The sequence below is a fragment of the Papio anubis genome, chromosome 19, assembly GCF_008728515.1.
Source record: "Papio anubis isolate 15944 chromosome 19, Panubis1.0, whole genome shotgun sequence".
In the NCBI taxonomy this organism is placed as follows: domain Eukaryota; kingdom Metazoa; phylum Chordata; class Mammalia; order Primates; family Cercopithecidae; genus Papio; species Papio anubis.
This window is the reverse complement of record NC_044994.1, coordinates 54,573,310-54,594,759: the sequence shown is the minus strand read 5'-3', so window position 1 is coordinate 54,594,759 and position 21,450 is coordinate 54,573,310. Positions and strand designations below refer to the sequence as shown.

Here is a 21,450-nt window from a genome sequence, read left to right as displayed (position 1 = left end):
TTATGGTGTTTCCTTTGCCCCCAGAACCTCTGCCCCTGGTGTGGCCTACATGTGTCAGTTTATGAAAAATCACAACGGCAGGGATTGTTTGGGATAAGATGTGTCTTCTAGGGGCAGGATGTGGTGGGCTATTAGTCATTCATCATCAGCATGGATCGCCTGGCGCAGACTGCGTTTCCTCTATGAGAGCTGATAGTGGTTGTACCGAGGCAACGGACGTTTGATTTGACAGCAACTGAGGAGCAACTGGGTGATTGTGGAGCATGGAGCATTTTGAAGGGGTGAGAAGGGGTGGGATGCTTCAGTGGGAGCAAGAGAGCAGCTTCCCAACCCTGGAGACTAAGAATCGAGGGAGCATGCCAAAAACAACAGCCCGAGAAACTTCTCCAGGCCCTAATGTAATGAGACGACAGAAATCACAGAGCAGATGGCCAGAGTGAGGCATCAGGAGACAGTGCCCCGGGCCCTTCAGCGACCTCTACAGGTGGCTCCTGGTGCTGCTCTGGGGTGGGCTGTGGGTGCATCCTCCAGAGGAGGTGGAAACAGCTGGTACCTCCAGGGTTCCTACGTGCAGCTCTGAGGGCATACACAGTCCAGGACCTGCTACAGTGCTACAGTGCTGGCAGCACAAGCACCAGCTATGGGAACTCCAACAGCTTCTGCCTGGCCCCCCTCCATGATGTCCAAGGTCGAAGAGGCTAAGAACTGGTGGGACACGGGGTGGTGGAGAACCACTTGAGGAATAAAAATGTGCTGGGAACTGGAAGTGGTTCTACAAGTGTCCATGCTGTGCAGCAAGTAGCTGAAAGGTGAAGCAGGAGATTCTGACCTGGTCTGCATTCCCACTTCCTTCCAGGCCTGTCAGCTTCTTTCCTGTCATAAGGAAAGATACAAAGAACCTTGGGGATCAGTGGCACAAGGGAATCCCAGTGTCCTTCGTCCCAGTGAGCTGAGCTATGAGCCAGAAGTTTAGGGGTGTGGTTGAATTCCAAATGGCTGTCAACAAGGCAGGTCCAGTGGTGACAGATAATGGGAATTTTATCTTGGACTGGAAGTTTGACCAGGTACATAAATGGGGTGAAGTGAACAGAGCTGCCAGAATGGTCCCACGTGTGGTGGGCACAGGCCTGTTCACCCACATGACTGAGAGAGTCTACTTCAGGATGCAGGATGGCTCAGTGAACAGGAGGGAACAGCCTTTCTGTTGACCTTGCAAGGAGTAGAGGGTCTTCACCCTCGAACCACAGGTCACAGCCAAGGGGGACGTTTCTTTCCAGGGGCCTTCACCTTCATGTGTCTGTGCCAGGGTGGACAACTGGCAGGAGGGAGAAGGCAGGGCAGTTAAATCCAGTCTTCTGAAGTATTGTTATTAAATATCTTTTTTTTTTTTTTTTTTGAGACAGGGTCCTGCTCTGTTGCCCAGGCTAGAGTGCAGCGGCATGATCTTGGCTCACTGGAGCCTCCGTTTCCTGGATTCAAGCAATTCTCGTGCCTCAGCCTTCCAAATAGCTGGGATTACAGGTGCCCGCCACCATTCCCAGCTAATTTTTGTATTTTTAGTAGAGACAGAGTTTTGCCTTGTTGGCCAGGCTGGTCTTGAACTCCTGACCCCAAGTGATCTGCCTGCCTTAGGCCTTCCAAAGTGCTGGGATTACAGGTGTGAGCCACTGTGCCTGGCCTGTTATTAAATATCTTTTAAAGGAGAGAAATATAAACATATATTTTTACTATTAAAGCATTCAGGGTTTTTTAATAAAGATAAAAAAAGGGAAATCATAGTGAGGTCTGAGGATGGGTTTCCTGAGTTGTGCACCTGGAATAGTAGCAGGAGTTAGGGTAAAAGAGTTCACTTTGGGAAATCAGGATTTAGTGTTTCTTTGCTGCAGGACTCCGCTGAGACTTTAACATGCTAACGAGCATCATATATACCCAAAAAAGACGACAATATAAAGTGTGTAACAAGTTTATTTTTGCAAACATTTGAAGGGCATCTCAGGGGATTAGTGGTCAACAGGATACATTTTGGGGGAATAAATGTCTTATTTATTTGAAACATCAACATCTAAAATCTTGGGCAGTATTTTCACCTCCAAAACTCCGGTGAAAAGAAGGTGTTAGTTGGGCCATCTGTTTTCTTTCTAATTCTGGAATCTATACCCATAAGAAATGCAAGCAGGTACCATCTGAGTGAGGCAGCGAAGGCAAAAGTCAGCATTATGAAATCCTCCCAATGCCAAGTGACTCTAAAAAACAGGAGGGGGATGCATTTCCTCCTGCGCTCCTCATTCCACAGCTGCGGGACCCACAGCTCGGAGTGCCCCATGCTCCAGTTACTAACTTTTCCTCTCCACTGACAATGCTCAGACCTGCCCAGCATGTCTCCATTAAGTCCTACCACTTTTATCTCCTAAATGACTCTTGTATTAGCCTGTTCTCACATTGCTATAAAGAAATACCTGCCGGGCGCGGTGGCTCAAGCCTGTAATCCCAGCACTTTGGGAGGCCGAGGCGGGCGGATCACAAGGTCAGGAGATTGAGACCATCCTGGCTAACACGGTGAAACCCCGTCTCTACTAAAAATACAAAAAAAAAAAAACTAGCCGGGCGAGGTGGCGGGCGCCTGTAGTCCCAGCTACTCGGGAGGCTGAGGCAGGAGAATGGTGTAAACCCAGGAGGCGGAGCTTGCAGTGAGCCGAGATCGCGCCACTGCACTCCAGACTGGGCGACAGAGCAAGACTCAGTCTCAAAAAAAAAAAAAAAAAAAAAAAAAAGAAATACCTGAGACCGGGTAATTTATACAGAAAAGAGGTTTAATTGGCTCACGGTTCCGCAGGCTGTACAGGAAGCATGATGCTGGCAACTGCTTGGCCTCTGAGGAGGCCTCAGGAAACTTACAGTCATGGCAGAAGGCAAAAGGGGAAGTGAGACATTTCGCATGGCCAGAGCAGGAGGAAAAATGTGGTGGAGATGCTACCCACTTTTAAACAACCAGATCTCATGAGAACTCACTCACTATCATGAGAACAGTATTAGGCAAATGGAGCTAAACCATTAGAAACTACACCCATGGTACATTCACCTCCCACCAGGCCCCACCTCCAACACTGAGGGTTACAACTGAGCATGAGATTTGGGTGGGGGGGATCCAAACTGTATCAGCTCTCGAATAAACTACTATGTGATCTAGCAACACCACTGCTGGGTATGTATCCAAGCGAAAAGACATCCATACATTTAAGAAATATCTGCATCCCCATGTCTGTTGCAGCACTACTCACATTAGCCAAGATATGGAATCAGCTTAAGTGTCCATCAGTGGATGAATGGATAAAGAAAATGTGGTACATATACATAATGGAATATTATTCAGCCTTAAAAAGAATGAAATCCTGTCATTTGCAACAACAAGGATGAAACTGGAGGACATCATGTTAAGTGAAATAAGCCAGGCACAGAAAGACAAATACTGCGTCTTCTCACTCATATGTGAGAGCTAAAAAACATTGAACTCATGGAGATAGAGAGCAGAATGCTGGTTAGCAGAGGCTGGAAAGGGAAGTATGGAGCAGGGGCTAGAGAAAGGATGGTTAGTAGATACAAAAATACAGTTAGATAGAAGGAATAAGACCTAGTGTTCAGTTGCACAATAGGGCAACTATAGTTAACAATAATTTATTAGGTGTTTTAAAATAACTGAAAAAGTGGAATTGGAATGTTCCTAACACAAAGAAGTGATAAATGCTTGAGGTGATAGATACCACACTTACCCACATTTGATCGTTATACCTTGTATGCTTGTAGCAAAATATCACATGCAGCCCATGAATATGTACAACTACTATGTAGCCATAGTAATGAACAATTTAAAAATATTTAGAAATAGCTCTCAAATCTTTCCCTTCCCTCCGACTCTAACAGTTCTCTAATCTCACACCTGGTCTCCCCACGTAGGGCCCCAAGGGCTCTCCCATGTCTGCTGCAGCCCCATCTAGCTCATCCTCTGTACTGCAGTCCAGCCTCAAACACAAATCAAATCAGGTCAGCACGCCCACCCACCCGCCTCTAGTTGAAAGTCCTCTCATTTTTTCTCACAGCGTGGAGAATCCTTTACTGAGGCTCAGAAGGACCTGTGTGGCTGCCCCTCTCACACCTCTCCTGCCTCTGCTCATCCACACTGTCCCTTGCTCCCTGCACCCCAGCCACATGGGCCCCCTCCCTGCAGATTCCCTGGTGCCATCTGCCACAGGACCTTGGCACATGCAGCCCTCTCTGCTTTTGCCACCCTCCCTCTTTCAGCTGAATCACATTTTCTCAGGGCATGCTTTTCTGGTGTCCCTGGCTGGTTCAGATCCTCCTGTAAGTCCTCATGGTACCATGCACCTCTCCTGTTTACTTCCTGCAGCTACACTTGTGTTGATGTCTATGACTGTGGGATTAGTGTCTGCCTTTTGCATTGGGACGGCCAGTTGTATGTTCCATGAGGACAGGCAGTCTTTGTCCATTGTTGCAACTCAACTGCTTAGCATGGTGCCTCATAAATATGAGAACGTCAGTCTGGTAATACTATTTTATTTCATGGCTTGAGTGATTGGTTGGACCTAAATCCCTTGACAGCAGAGGTTTCTGCCCGAGATCCATGGAGTATATATATACCCTTCTAGAAAATGTATACAAATATTTGTGCAGTTACGTTTTTTCTGAGCGAACGTATGCACAGAGGGCTCTATGAACTGCTCCCCTTCCTGTCAAAAAGTTACCCATGGTGGTCCTATAATGATTTGGATTTTCAAAAGAATTACCTCTTACCCAAATGGATCTTAAATAACTAACATGTGTCGGGCACAGGAGTGGTTAAGGCCAAGTTCTGACTGATTGGACAGTAGAAGTACAATGAGACACTCTCAGTGTGTTGCTTAGGGAGAAAGGAAAGACCCACCAAAGTGTCAGTTCCCCACGGTCCTTTTCCCACACGTGAAAGAGCAGGACACCAAGGCAGAAGGAACCATGACTGCAGCTTGAGTTGGGAGGAACCCTGTTGCTGAGAGCCCAGTCTTAGACGGCAGCTAAGCAGATTCATCATCTGCAGTTTTTTTTTTTTTTTTTCTTTCCAAGAGGGCAAGGAAGGAAACCTCATTCTTATTCACAGCCTGGGAGATGATGAGAAATAACCCTCTTTTTTTTTTTTTTTTAAATTATACTTTAAGTTCTAGGGTACATGTGCACAACGTGCAGGTTTGTTACATATGTATACATGTGCCATGTTGGTGTGCTGCACCCATCAACTCGTCAGCACCCATCAACTCGTCATTTACATCAGGTATAACTCCTAATGCCATCCCTCCCCGCTCCCCCTTCCCCCCTCCCCACAATAGGCCCCGGGTTGCGATATTCCCCTAACAGCCTCCCAGAAGAGACAGGCAGGGAAGGGGAGAGGGCCTTCCAGGGAGGGCCGTAAGGTGTTCTGCGGGTTCAGAGGAGCTGCGGCTCCAGTCTCCCCTGCCTGCAGGGCTTATGTGGACACGTGCAGGGTGTTCCCGGCACCAGGGGGAGCAGCTTCTTAACAACAGGTTGACCACAGAGCGTGAATATTTCTAGGCAGAGTTAGAGAGGATCATGTGGGCCCATCCAGTCATTCAGTGTGCAGGCAGACTATTTCTCACTGCTGCTTCTCTCCTGGTTCCAACTGCCGGAAACTCTTCCTGCTTTTCATTCCTCTAATCACTTACAGTCTCCAAAACCTCAAACGCTTATTTATCTTTTTGTCCCCTAATGGTTCTCACAACAGCAGCAGTGGACCAGAGCTGTCTAGTTGTAAGAATAAAAATTTTCCGGATCAGTCCATTATTAAGGGGCTATGGTGTCCATTCCACCCTCCGCCTCCTTCCACTCCCTCCCTCCCTCCCTCCCTCCCTCCCTCCCTCCCTCCCTCCTTCCTTCCCTTCCTTCTTCCTTCCTTCCTTCCTTCCTTCCTTCCTTCCTTCCTTCCTTCCCTTCCCTTCCTTCCCTTCCTTCCTTCCTTCCTTCCCTTCCTTCCCTTTGCCAGAGTCTCTGTCTCCCCGAACTGGAGTGCAGTGGCGTGATCTCAGCTCACTGCCGGCCTCCTCCGGGTTCAAGCAATTCTCCTGCCTCAGCCTTCCAAGTAGCTGGGATTACAGGCACCTGCTACCACGCCCGGCTAAGTTTTGTATTTTTAGTAGAGATGGGGTTTTGTTATGTTGGCCAGGTTGATCTCAAACGCCTGACCTCGGGTAATCCACCCACCTCAGTCTCCCAAAGTGCTGGGATTACAGGCCTGAGCCCCCTAGCTCAGCCACATTCTGCATTTCTAACAATTGCTTGAAAATGCACTGTTTAGAAGTGGAGAATTGTCTGTATTTAAGAGACAGCCTCAGGTAGTGGAAAGCCCGTTTTGCTGCTGAGAATGTGTGGTGGTGATGATTCATGGATCTGTGGATAAAATGCTGTCTGCTCCCTGTCCCAGTGAGGCTTGCAGAGACTCGCTCAAGCTCCCCGAAGGAGGTGAGGGAAAATCCCGGGAGATGCAAATTGAGTTCTCTTACAGTGGAAGGACGCAGCCCCTGGTGATAAGCAGCCCACACTCTGGTTTTAATAAGCTTGAGGGTTGGTACTTCTTAGTAATGAGCAGACTTTAAAGGAAATGAAACCAACTCAAAAGTTTTAGCTCATTTGTTGTATAGCAGAAAGCACCAATTAGCGATTGGAATAGCGATAGGTAATGTCTTGCAACCCAGTGACAAGGTAGAAAAAGGATTTGGGATTTCTCCAGCCTACCTTATGGCTGATAGAATTTTGGTCTCTCTCTCACAAAATAATGTGTAGGCCCTTATCTAGTTAGGAAATAAGGTGATTGGCTGTCCAAGGCAATGTCATCCCTGAGTAGCGTTAGTAAGATCCTCCTAAATCCAGGAACTGTTGCATGTTTAAAGCCGTTGATAACGTTAGCATCAACAATGCTGGAAGGGTTTTTTTCTCACCCCGAGAGAATGCTTTCGGGAAAACTCAGCGACATCCTGAAGTTGAAATAAATGCCCATGTCTCTCACATTTAACCATACAGAAGAAACTAAACAGCATGAATCCTTGCATTTTCCTGGGTAATAGGTAAGTGGCAAGAAGAATTGGCTTTTGACATTGAAGGAGACCCTAAAACTCAGACCTACTGAGTGTTTTGCTGACAGCAGCATAACCACATTGGGGGAGTGCCAGAGATGGGGTCAATCACCGTGGAAAACCCTGAACCAACTAGCTGGGCGTGGTGGCGGCCTCCTGTAATCCCAGCTACTCTGGAGGCTGAGGCAGGAGAATCGCTCGAATCCGGGAGGCAGAAGCTTCAATGAGCCAAGATGGCGCCACTGCACTCTAGGCTGGGAGACAGAGCAAGACTCTGTCTCCAAAAAAAGAAATGTAGAATGCATCACCACGGTCCTCCCTAATAATTCCAGCCCTGGACCCAGAAAATGTTTATTCTTATAACCAGACAGTTCTGGTCCACTGCTGGTGTTATGAGAACATTTAGGGGCCAAAAAGATATATAAGCGTTTGAGGTTTTGGAGACTGTAAGCCATTAGAGGAATGAAAAGCAGGGAGAGTTACCGACAGTTGAAACCCTGAAGCATTCTAGGGTTTTCTCTTCAGAAACCTCGAGGGCCACGTGAAGGAACCCCGGGCTTTCTGTGGGATCACCGCTCCCCTGGCATCCATGGAGTCACAGTGAATGGCGTTCCCAACAATGTTTTGGGTGACTGAGGGGAAGGCAGTGGTCACGGAACCAAAGGATTTGGAAAAACTTGCAAACGAAGACACAAATTGGAAACGCAAGGCTTGAGTTCTTAAAGGCTTTCTCAGACATGACCTTGATTTGTGCTTTTTTGCCTCCGAAATGGGAGTATAATTCTGCTCTTCCAAAGGTACCATAAGGGCTGATGAATTAAACAACATAAATTATTTTTGCAAATATAAAACCATAATACAAATAAAGAATTCATAGTGAATATAAACCCTCCATAGCCTATAAACAGAATTAATGTGGATGCAGAAAGCTATTCTCTTTAAATGGTTAAAAAATGAGTAGCAGTTCCTTTCTGTTTGGATTTTAATTTCAACCTAGGGATTTATGTGAGGAAACACCTGACTGGGCATGGACAAGGACAATTATTTGGAGAGAAAAATATGATTTTGAAATTCACACCCAGTGCCAGGGCTCTGAAGGTGCGTGCCAGGTTTCAGGGAACATTGTCTGGTCTCAGGGGAGTACACATGCAGAAATGTACCTTGCTTCTGATTTATATAGTATGAGGCAAAAATAAAACACGGGTGACTGTTTCCCTCAGATCTCGGGCATGTTATAAGGGATGCTGTTAATAGAAGGAAACGAATGGAAAAAATTCCTCTGCTCCCATTTAAAAATGTCACCACACTGAAGAGGAAACCTGTAATAGTGCTTATCTCTCAATACAGTTTTGCATCTGAGCTTTGCCAAAGATGTCTCCAAGTTTCTCCCTGTTTTGCTTAAGCATCCCAATTCCAATGCCTACTAAACTGATAGCATCCTAGTATTGTTATGCACACCCAGAGTGAAACCTAATAACTGAAAGCCCATATCAAATCAGAGAGCTGCCCTCACGGGTGAGAGAGACGGGGAGAAGCACGGGCTATGGGGCTGCCCAGGGATGAGCTGGGAGAGCCGAGGTCAGACTCCCGTCATGATTTGGCACAAGAGTTTTGCAATCCAGTTTCAATTCAGGTTCCAGCACGTATAGTGACTCATAAACAGGGCACAAGTGAGCATGGATGTTGTGATTAACCAAGAAAAAGGAATTGAATAGAGCAGACAGCAAAGTGGGTGGGGCAGGTTCCCGGGGTCGCTGCAGAGTCAGAAGCAGGGAGTGACTGCAGGTCAGACCGCATCAGGCTGGGGACGTGTATTTCCAAAGGGGAATGGTGAGGGGGACCGAGGTGGTAGGGAAATGCCAGAACACATCCGTCTCATCTTGACAGCAATCTCACTGCAGTATTTTGGTCAAAAGGAGGGAAAAACACAGACTGGATGAGCTGGGTGAGCACAGAGAAAAGTGGGCGCCCTGGCTGTGTCCCAGAATTTCCATACGGGGGAACCATGGGCCAGATGAGCAGTGGGACCGCCACCACTCGTGAGGGACAACAAGCAGCACTGAGCAATATTGGGCCTATTCAGGCAGGGGAGGACTGAGGGTAGGCCAGGAAGTGGGGATCCGCCACCTGCCTTTAATGAGTGGTCTTAGAAATCCCAACCTTAGGGCTAATTTTTAGAATCAAGGCATAACTTATATACAGTCAAGCTTGAGGAATGTTTGCATATGCATATACCCATGTAAACAACTGTATCTGTTGCCCCAGACTCCTTCATTCCCCTTCCCGATCAAGAACATCATTCAGAGGCAACCACTTCCTGATTTCTATCATCACAGATTCATTTCACCTGTCCTTAGGCTTCATCTACATGGAATCGTAATAACATATACTCATTGTGTCTGCCCTTTTCACTCAGCAAGATTTATTTGAGATGTGTCCTTGTTTTGGGATGCATCGGTGGGTAGCAATGTGAAGGGCACACTTTTTTCTTCTTTGGGTCCTACTTTCACTTTTACTGAGTTTGATGTTAAGTGTTAAGAAGATAGATGTCATACTACATAAATTCTAAACTAAAAGAGAAGTCCCATATAAAAACATATCTGACAGCATGCTACCAGGGACATCACAATCCCATGTTCTGCCGTAGCAACTCAGCAAACATGTTTTTGTTGCACGGTTTTTACTGTGTGTGCTTCTCTGCCTTCCACTGCAGGGTAAGCCCTTCCCCAGGCTTGTGAAGGTGGCCTTTTGTTTTCCAAGAGCCACAGAACGGCTACTGGCTAAATCACAGGGTGGTTAAGGCTGTGATTGAAATTTAGGAGATAGCACTCAATGTCACCTTTGATGATCTAAAATTGCACACAAGGTAAACCGGATCTCCCCATCATAGACGGCACACAGAGGCTCAGTTTCAGATTGTGTTCTCACAGAGTCTCGCTGCCGTTGACTGATGTTAAACTTTAAGGACCTCTCTGGGAAGGAGGTTTGCTCTGAATAGCAGTGTTCTCAGGGAGATTGTGACCTGGTGACCTCACCCAATTGAATCTCTTTCATTTTATAGAGAATCTGAAGCTCCTCATTATGAAGCTGACCAAGAATAGCAGTGCGCCTTTTTCCTTTTCTGCTTTAGCGCATTCCAGGGGACCAGGGGTTGAGCTTCCTGAATATAACCAGGACATGAGCTTATGGAAATGGAACGAGACCAAGGATGTACAGAGTGACGTTCACACGTGCTACACAATGAGCAATGTCCCTAAGCAAGTGGCACCAAGGGTCCACTTTGGTAACTGTGACATAAACAGATCTCCTTTTTATAGTTCGGTCTCTGCAGAACAGCAGCCCCAAAGAGCTAATTGGTCCTCAGCTGCGGTGACAGTATCTATGCGCTCCCTTGACAGTGAACACTCGGGCCTGTGACTTTGAAGCCCCTGGGGAGGGAGAAGGAGGGCAGCCAGGGTGGTCCCTTTTTCCTGGCAGGACATTGCCAGATGGGCTTGTGTGAAGAATGTCCTGAAAGAGTGAGTAACTCTGCCCTATGCGAGTGTCTGGTTAATACTGAAGTGTGGCGATTTTCTGCACAGAAAATAACAGACAAAAGCATTTAGAAAGAAGAAACAAGGAAAAGTTAACTTACTAAGACGTGAAGGGAGTCAGATTTCAAAAGGACTGATCCTCCTTAGAAAGAACCAAATAAAGGAAGATAATCACAGCCTTACAAGGTGGTCAAATTTATATTACTTCGTTTTGGTGGAAAACGGTAACTTTTTCACGTGATCATCATACTCACACATATTGGCATTGTGAAAGTCAGGGATAAAGCCATTTTTTGGTTTGTTTGTTTTTTTGGTTTAGAGAGTCAGGCAGGGTTGTTGGAATTGTTCAAGTTTTTATTATCTGGGGGACCAGATGTCAACAGAGCGACCCTATTATTTTTGGCTTATCTCAGAGTGCAAACTCTTTCCCCTTTTTTCCTCATTCTACTATGTCATATTCTTAATCACAGTGAAGCAGAGCAAAGGATCAGTTTTGCCACAGGAGATCCCTCTTTTGTTCAAATTCCCCATCCCTAAGGTGCAGTTTGGTCACATAAGATGCTTAGTGATTTTCCAATTCAGTATCATTAATTTGATGTTTTGTTTTATTTGATGACTTTTATTTTCATGGGAGCAATGAGTGTTACACATTACACGAGGACCCCCTTTTTTTTTCACTTTTAATAAAGCTAGAGCAACATGATATTAAGACTTAAAAGTTAGCGCTGGAGACCTTGTTAAATTCCTAAGGTTATAATTTACCTTTATATTTCAAAAGTATTTTATTTTCCTTGTCAGTTGGTCCACTGAGATCAGGAACCAAGAACCATCCAATTCACATCTACTAGCCTTTGCCCAGCCTTTGCCTAAAGTGCCTCTAACTTTCAAAAGCATCAGAGTCTCATCTTTCCCTGATATCTTTTTGTTGTCAATATCCCCTGCCTGCCTTTGAGACAGGGGTTCCATAAGGCATGGAGCAGACTGTAGATCAATTTCATGGGAGGACCTCGAGGGCCTTACTCCTCACAGGTGGAGGCATAGTCCCTGGGCTTGTCTTACCTAATTAGAGGAGGTTTCTGGCATGATCGTGGTTGTAGATTTGATTTATCCAATTGTACCCTGGCTGGAAAAGGAACATATTCTTGTTGAACTTATGCAAATAATTTACAGTTACAGAGAGTAGAGGAATTTAGTGAAGGCACTTTGCATAATTTTAAATCATTGTTATTATTGTTCTATCTCATTATTTTTTTATAAAATCATTATTCTTATATTAATTTATAGTCTATATTATCTTCCGCAAGACAAAAAAGATTTTTTCCCTGAATTCTGAGGACTCGGTTGGAATAAGATACCATTTAGAGAAGATTTCACACCAATTTGAACAAGCATAATCTGTCAAATTGAGGGTCAGTGCTAGATTAAGAAGAAAAGAGGTTTCTTGCCATGCCTATTTAAAATAGAATCCTGACCACAATTGAATGACTGCATTTCGTTTGTCTAGTCCTAGGGAATCAATTTGTATTTTGTTGATCTTAGACTAAACAGTCTGTTTCCATGAAGTCATTTGCTTCTGAAGGGGAAACGCTCCAGGATCCTGATTCCGCCTCTTGGTACAGTCTTGCAGTCTGGGTTGAAGATATTGGCTCATAATGAGAAGCCTGTACCTATGAGTCTATTCCCTGTAGGTTCAACTGTCTGAGGATCTGGTTCAGTACTTAGGCTCCTTTGATATTTCTTCCAGCGTCAATTTCTGATTTGTTTTTGTATTTCAGTGAGTGTGGGGGAAAAGCAGAAAATGCTTATGAATGATAAGATTCAAAGGCTTTGCTTAATTTATTAAAATAATCCTAATATCAGAATGTAGACAAAAATTCTCTCTTGAGATACAATAAGCAATCCGTTTGTAAGGATTTCACTGATGCTCGTTCCGAGGTTAAGAACACATAAACAGTGAGGACGTTGTGAAATCTTCAGAGTCTCTAATTTATCCCTATGTATTCTGATTGTCATCAATTGACAAGAGTATTTATGTAGAAAACCAAGATGTCTCTTTTTAAAATTAATCTGTTTATTTGCAGTTACCATGCCAACCTTTGAACATTAACGTGTGTATTTCTGATACACAATTTCATAAGTACTGAAATATTTACATTAATTACATTTTACTTATATATAATTAATACAGAGATGTTTAGCTTCTATTTTTAATTGCTGGTTTTTCATATTGTGGACATAAGAGTGTTGAATATTTTAAAACTAGAGAATGCCAGATTATTTCAATTATCTCTTTTTTTACTCTCCATATTATCTGTTTTCTTATAAGGCAAGAGATAAAAATCTTTGTCATGTCCAATGGACAACTAAAACTCCAAAGATAATTGAGGTATAATAGATATCTTTACAGCATTGGTGTTCTGACTTTGGTCCTGAATTTGGGAAAGTTAATATCAAAAAGACTTGTCAGAGGAAACACGCCATGAGTCTTAGTTACAGATGCATGAAGACAGGAAATAGTTTTAGGTAATATTTTAAATAAACACAGCAATAGGTAAAAATGATTATTAGGAATGGTAGCTTTTCAAAACTGAAGACCTGTTAAAATGGATTCAAAAATATAACCAAAAACAATGAGTTACACAGTGTTTTAGTAATAAAGGGAACCACTGATACCTGGACATGTTAAACTATGTAACACTTATCTTTTTCATTCTTTAAATTTTTCATTTTAACAGAAGGAAACCCAAATTCTAATTTTATGATTTGTGATTACCATTGATATAGTGATCTGCAGTAAATGACACATAAGCCCTTTGCACCCTATGGATAAACTAATTATCACTGGGCCAATTTTTAAAAAATGTTGACATATTTCTTGGCTTCTTTCAAACTCACTATATTCAGGCTAGTAAATTTACATTTTGTTCCTTTCTGCACTTGTGGTATAACCCCTCAAATTGTCCTCTGTTGTTGTCTTGTTTTTGCACAAGCAGAGGATTTTATTTAAAACAAAACACATAAAATGCATCCATCATATATATATATACACACACACACATATATATATATCACACATACACACACATGCACACAGTGCAATACAGCTTTAACAATTCTTAAAGGGACAAGTTTACACTGCATTTTTAATCTGCTAACTGATGACAAGAGTATAGTAAAGCTAGTGTTTTTAGGAATACAAGATAGGTACTAATAGTTTGATTTTCTGTTAGTTTGAAGTTTTAAAGTTAATTAATGATTCTGAAAATATAATTTGAACTAATGTATTGTGGAGAAACAAAGGCTTGTCAGACAACCATTTAGTGAGAGAAATTCTTTCTTTAAAAAATATGGAGGTAGAGGCTGGGTGCAGTGGCTCATGCCTGTAATCCCAGCCCTTTGGGAAGCTGAGTCAGGTGGATGGCTTGAGTCCAGGAGTTTGAGACCAGCCTGGGCAACACAGTGAAACCCTGTCTCTACAAAATTTAGCCAGATGTGGCAGCACATGCTTATAGTTCCAGCTACTTGGGAGGCTGAAGTGGGAGAATCACTTGAGCCTGGGAGGTGGAGGCTGCTGTGAGCCGAGATCATGAGTGAGACTGCTGCACTCCAACCTGGGTGATAGAGTGAGACCCTGCCTCAAAAAAACCCAAACCAAACCAAAGCCAAAACCAAAACAATGAAACAAATGGACATGGGACAACTGGATATCTCCATATAAAAGAATTAAGTTGGACTCTTACCTCACACCATATACAAAACTGAACTCAAAATTGATCAACAACCTAAATATAAAAGCTAAAACTGTAAAACTCTTAACAGAAAACATAGGAGTAAATCTTTAGGATTCTGAATTTAGTAATGGATTCTTAGATATGACACCAAAAGCACAGCAACAAAAGAAAAAACACATTGCACTTCACCAAAATTAAAAACTTTTGAATGTCAAAGGATATTATCAAGAAAGTGAAAAGATAACCTATAGAATAGGAGAAAATATTTGCAACCATATATCTGTTAAGGGCCTAGTATCCAGAATAAAGAACTTTTACAACTCAACAGCAAAAAGACAAACAATCCAATTTTTAAATGGGCAAAGAACATGAAATAGACTTCTCCAAATATATGCAAATGGCCAAAATGCAGATGAAAAATGCTCAACAACATTAGTTATTAGTAAAATGCAAATCAAAACCACAATGAGATATGACCTTACAGTCACTACAATAGCTAAGTAAAAGAAAAAAACAAACACATAAAATAATAAATATTGGCAAGGATGCAGAGAAATTGGAATCCTTGCATGCTGCTGGTGAGAATGTAAAATGGTGCAGCCATTGTGGAAAACAATGTGCTGGTTTCTGAAAAAGTTAAACATAAAATTACTATATGACCCAGCAATTCTACTCCTGGGTATATACTAAAAAGAACTGAACAGAAGTACTCAAACAAATACTTGTACATGATTGTTCATAGCAGCACTATTCATAATAGCCAAAAGGTAGAAACGACCCAAATGTTCATCAATGGATGAATGAATAAACAAAATATGGTCTAACCAGATGGGGTGGCAGGTGCCAATAATTCCAGCAGTTCAGGAGGCTGAGGCAGGAGGATTGCATGAGGTCAGGAATTTGAGACCAGCCTGGGCTACATAGTGAGAACCTGCCTCATAAAATTAAGAAAAATTAAAAAAGAAAATAAAAAAGGAAAAGGAAACAAAAATAAAATGTGGTGTATACAATATTATTCAGTCATAAAAATGAGTGAAATACTGAAATATGCTACAGCATGGATGAACCTCAAAAACATTATGTTAAGTAAAGGAAACCAGACACAAAAGGCCACATATTGTATGATTCCATTTATATGAAATACCCAGAATGGAAAAGTCCATAGAGACGGATGATTGGTGGTTGCCAGTGGCTGGGCGTAGGGAGGATTAGGGAGTGGCTATTTATTGTATACGAGGTTTTCTGGGGTGATGAAAACCACATCTAGTTTTGAAACTAGATAGAGTTGATAGTTGTACAACATTGTGAATGTATTAAATACCATTGAATTATGTACTTTAAAACGATTACTCTTATGGAAATTTCAATTAAAAAGCAGAGATTTTCTATGTTTCTATGTATATATACAGACATATATATGATATTTAGAATTAAAAATTTTGACAAGAATAAATCCTTTTGAGGAACATAAGTATAAAGTATGTAGTTGGACAAATAATTTTACATTTTTGTAACAACTATAACTTTCTTGACTCATAAAACTTTAAAGCATTCAGATTACTTAGGCTTTCCATGAGAAAATAAATCTAAGTTTTATATAAGCTAGAGTATTATTTTTTGTATTGTGATTTAAAAGCAAGTAGAATATAATCATTTTGAATGAAAATTTTTACCTGGCATACAACTATATTGTAAACTTTTAGATAGATTTATACTTTGTACACCTCTAGATTTACAAATCAAATATTAAAAACTCTTTAAATTGTGTTTAAGACCCTTCTCATTCCTTTGTTTTTATCTTGTAACCTATAACCAAAGCCACTAATTTATCTCAGAGTTAAACTTTCTTGTTCCTCTGAAGTATAGATTTAGTAAGCTTTTGAAGTTTTTTTCTTAAAGAACCTTCATATTGAAAGCATTAAATTTGATTTTCCACATTCTTTCTGCAATTACTTTTACATTTATTTTAAACCTTTAAAATTATTATTTGAAATTGCTATTTGTTTCTTTGGTTCTCTATGCCAATCGAGACAAGTCTTCTGCTAAACATAAGCAACTTTATCATGTAAGTAGCTCATTTTCTCCTCTTTGATGTTAGATCTGACTGAACCAGTTAGCCATAGACCACACACAAAATAAAAGAGCTTTATAACCCACTAATCACTGAAAGGTTTTTTGAAAGATGAGGAGAGAGAAAAAGAAAAGGAGAGATAGGAGAAGAGAAGGGAGGGGTAGCCACAAATACAAAATGTAGTAAACAAACTATATTAAGGGAGGTTAATCACTTTCATTTTGCCAGAAGAGAAAACAATTCTTTTTTTCACACAGGAAAAGAACCAGTAGCTTCATGAATTTTCTACCTTCGGCTGGAAGTAAAAAATAAACACAGAATATAAAACTCATGGGTCCAGCCGTTCCAGATCTCAAAAGGCTGTTTGCCTTTTCAGTAGGCACAGGAAAGTTTCTTGAGTGATAGAAGCTCATGGAAGAAAAGTTTGCTTTGCTGGTAACTAGCCATTAGCACGGCTTCCAGAGAATCGAGAGGGAGAAGATAGCCAAGGCTTTTGCCCCAGTTAATTTCAACTAGAGCTCATGAAGATTGGTTTACTGCAAATTAGGTACATACTTGTACATGACCTGATGGTTCTTCCCATATCAAATCTTATTGGCAGCTTAGACCATTTCTAAAACATGTCTCTTCATTTTATAGAATATTTGTACTAACATTTCAACAACAAAAGATGTCAGACTCCCCAAGCCAAAGAAACAGACAAACAAAAAAGACGGGTAAACCCCTTCTGTTACTTGCCCCATTGCCCCTGCTAATATCTTTCAGCTATTAATAGGGAATTAATTACTGCCCTTCCTCAAACCAGAAGCGGAACCAGACTTGATCCAGAAATGCAAATAGAAACAATGCCGGAAAACTACAGTTACGAAAGGAAAAAAAGAAAGAAAGAAAGAAAAAGACAGTGATGGTAAAGCTCTATTCATGCATGGGATTCATTTTAGAAACCAAAAGGCTTGTCCTGGTTTAACAGCACATGTGGTAAATGCGGCTGTTTGGTAAAGTAGTTTAGTCGAGTCAGCTCAAGCAGTTAATGGTGAGGGTAAAACAAACAAAAAAATATTTTAAACAAAACTAAGGACCTGCTCAAGTTTTCTTGAGGGTCATAACTAGGCAGAAGGACTGTGTTATTTTGGGTTTATCTGAAGGTGCAGCTGGTCTTCTTTTTTTCCTATTTTATGTCATGTATTTAACTAAGATGGCAGCAGGAGACTTAGTTTTGGGGATATGATAATATGAAATGTTTTTGGGAGACTTTGGGGTCTCTAATCACACCTTGCAAGTTCTCTGAAGAACGAACTAGTCTGGTATGGTTTGGATGCTTGTCTCCTCCAAATTTCATGTTGAAACATGACCTCCAATGTTGGAAGTGGGCCCAGTGGGAGGTGTTTGGGTCATGGGGTGGGACCCTCATGAATGACTTGTTGCTGTCCTCCCAGTAATGAGTGAATTCTCACTCCACTAGTTCACATGAGAGCTGCTTATGTAAAAGAATGTGGCACCCCTTCCTCTCTCTCTCTCACCACATGACACACTGCTCCCCCTTTGCCTTCCCACCATGAGTGACAGCTTCCCGAGGCTTCACCAGAAGCCTAGCAGATGCTGGCACCATGCTCGTACAGCCTGCAAAACCATGAGCCAAATAAAGCTGTTTTCTTTATAAATTACCCAGTCTCAGGTATTCCTTTTATAGCAATGCAAAACGGACTGACACAAGGTCCTTGCAAGAGAAGGGTGCCAAACTGGATTTAAAAAAATGAACAAGTGCTGAAAATGATGGCGTGGTGGCAGCCGACTGTTGTGACCTACAGCTGGGTCCCACCTCATGGGGCAGGGCATCCCAATCCTGGGTATACATTAGAAACATCCAGGGAGCTTTTAAAACAATAACAGTCCTCATGTCTCACCCTTAGAGATCTGATTTAGTTCTCCTGGGGTGAGGCCTGGATATTGGTTTGCTTTTCTAAAGCTCGCCAGGTGATTTTATATGCAACCAGAGTTGAGAACCAACGTCTACAGCTCCCAGTTTTCCAGAAGCTGCTTGAATCTACCTAAAGAGAGTCTACCTAAGCTTCTGAGCCTTCTTGTATGCTTTTAAAGCTGCATCAACATATTTTCCAAATCCTGCTGGAGAAACAGGAAACCAAGCTTGTGTTCCAATTTGTAAACCTAAAGTAGGGCACCCTAAGGGCAGGAGACAGAGTCTGGTCCTAGGAGCTGGGAAAAATAGTTTGGTTACAAGTATTTGAACTGGGAAGAAAACATTTTAAAAAGTCCATCAAACATCAAGTTTTAGTCTTTGAAATGAATTTATACTCTTCTGTGGGACCTTAGTGTTTGATCATTCAGATCAACAAACATATTTATTATCCACTCCATTCCACGCTTGTTTGAAGCCTGCTGTCTCCCTCGTAGAAGAGGATATGGAGGTGAATGAGCCTTGAGAAAGCTCTAGAACAATATTTCTCAAGTATGCACGGTGACATAAATGTTTGTGGAAAAAAGAAATTTGCATTTAGCTAACTCTGGGAGACACTGCATATTGTTTCCCTCCTCGTGATTCATAATGCACATTAACATTTTAAGGGATCTAAGAAATTCTACACTAATTAAATGAGCAGTTTCCAGACTTCAGTGACTAGGAATTCTCTCCCTTTCTTTTATTTTCTCCTTCAGGTAACAGCCATTATCATCCTGCAGAATTAGTGGTCCATGAAATATACTTTGGGCAATGCTTTATTACAGGATTTTATCCCCCCCCCTTTTTTTTTTGGTGGATGGGGGAGGTAGTGGGAAATAAATCTTCAGTTTGTGTGAGAAATAAATGCTTCATACTAAAGCATTTTTAAAGCCTCCAGCTTGATTTAGGGGGTTTGGCCGGAGCCATGGCAGGAGGTGCTGTCAATGCAGGTGATTATCCAAGGCCTTCATTTTGGTGTGTGTTCTGTGGCACTGTGATGTGTTTGTGGCCATCTCTGCCACTAGCCTGTGAGATACTGAAGGGGGTAATGTGTACCTGTGTTGAATGAATGATTCATTCACTCTGCATTTATTGAGTGCCTCCTGAGAGCCAAGCCTTACACTAGAAGATAACACGGTGCTTCTGCTGTAGTGAGCGCCCGAGCGGTGTCATGTTCCTATCCACCATCCTAAATTTCTAGGCCCAGAAATTGAATGCATCTCACTTGTTCGAACAGATTAATACGTAGCAAGGGGCCTGGTTGAAGTGGAGTAATTCTTTGCTGGAGACTAGCCCTAACCCAGTCTCCCCAGAGAATCTGAGAAAGAGAGGCCAGGCGGGACCCTGTCCTGCTTGTGCCCCAGTTAATCTTCCACTGGGACCTCCCCAAATTGGCTCATTATAACTTAAGTATTTCCTTGTACAGGGCCTGATGGTACTTCTTTCTATATCAAATCTTGTTACCAGCTTTGAATGTTTCTGAAACATGTCTCTCCTCATTTTACAGGATGTTTGTATTAACATTTCTACAATATACATTTTCAACATATTACTGAAATTACTTTTATTTTCCACATTGTTTCAGTAACAAATGATTTCCAAGATGATAAATTTCATAAAGTAGTAATGTGAAGACAACAGCAACCTTATGCAAAATTTGTAAGTGTTGCCTGGAAGAAGTTAGTCAGTAGCGACCAGAACTTAAAGAAATGCTATTATGAGTATTATCATTACGATAGGTAATCATTATTAAATGACCATCTGAATACTTTGATGTTGGCCACAATAATTAATTGCTGTGAGTTGACTAGTCACTATGCATTTGTTGAGTGCCTCCTGAGAACCAAGCCCTACACTAGAAGATAAAATAATAAGCAAAACGATTCCTGCCCTTGCAGTGTTTCTAATCTAGTTAACAAGATGACCTTGAACAGAAGCAATAAATGTATGCACAAGCAACTCGAAACTAACTGATTGAGGCTAAATGACACATTTGTACTTAAAGTCTGGAGACCAAAGTAGAGGTCAAGAGGGGATGAGTTAATCAGAAAACATGGAGAAAATGAGTTTTAAAGGAGAAATGGTGATGGTGGCATTTACAGGTAAGGAAATTAAACCTCTAATATATCTATTTAGTGAATTATTTAGAACAGCACTTATACACCAAATAAACAAAAAATGTTATTTTTCAAAGATTTGCTTATGCTTTAATTTTTGAAGTGGAAATGTAAGTGAGAGGGGATTAAGGTCTTAGGAATGTAACACCTACTGCTGTCATCACTGATGTCCAATCTGGAATGAAAAACGCTTAAGTGGAAGGGTTAAAACCATTTAAGATCATAGTTCCTGTCTTATTGACTAAAAGGAAGAAATAAAGCACTGGCCCCAAAACAGCAATATGTAGCCCAAGCCTGCATTTCTTTCTGAAACTAGCATTGGAGGCAAACATTTTTCTCCAGGCCCAGGATTCAACGCACCAGAACTAGGAAGCAGTTTAAAGACTATAATGAGGAAATGGAATCTGAGCACTCCCTAACCCTTTCAAGATTTTGATCTCTTTCTAAATTTAGTCTGCAGAAGGTGAAATTCTCAGAGCAGAGAGCAGTGCTCACTCTGCCCTGTGGCCGCTGAGATGTTTATAGTCCATATGTTCAGGTGGAAATTTGATGTTGGAGTTAAAATTAGTGGCAAACACCATGAGGGGGCCAGATATGAGAGCTAAGGGGAAGAAAAATTAGGAGAAAAGAAGATAAATTAGGAGATATAAAGAATTGCATCTTCACAATCTGTTCCATGCAGAAGAAATCCAAAAGGCAAATTCAGGAAAGGCTTGCACGCTCTGAGTATGTCGGTTTTCCTAAGTCATTTTAGATACCGTGAGATACTAAACAAATTCTATACAATCCTCCATAAAAAAAAAAAGTGTTGGATTCAGAAAAAGAAAATAATTATTGGCTACCCCTTGATCATTGTTGGGGAGGAGATTGGAAAGAACATATTATTCATATTTCCTAGCCTTTCTCCTTGA

The 21,450-nt window shown here is 41.8% G+C and overlaps 1 pseudogene; it reads left to right on the top strand.

Moving 5' to 3' along the window:
* Positions 1-263: 263 nt before the first annotated feature.
* On the top strand, positions 264-1,389 carry LOC110741762 (annotated as a pseudogene).
* Positions 1,390-21,450: the final 20,061 nt, after the last annotated feature.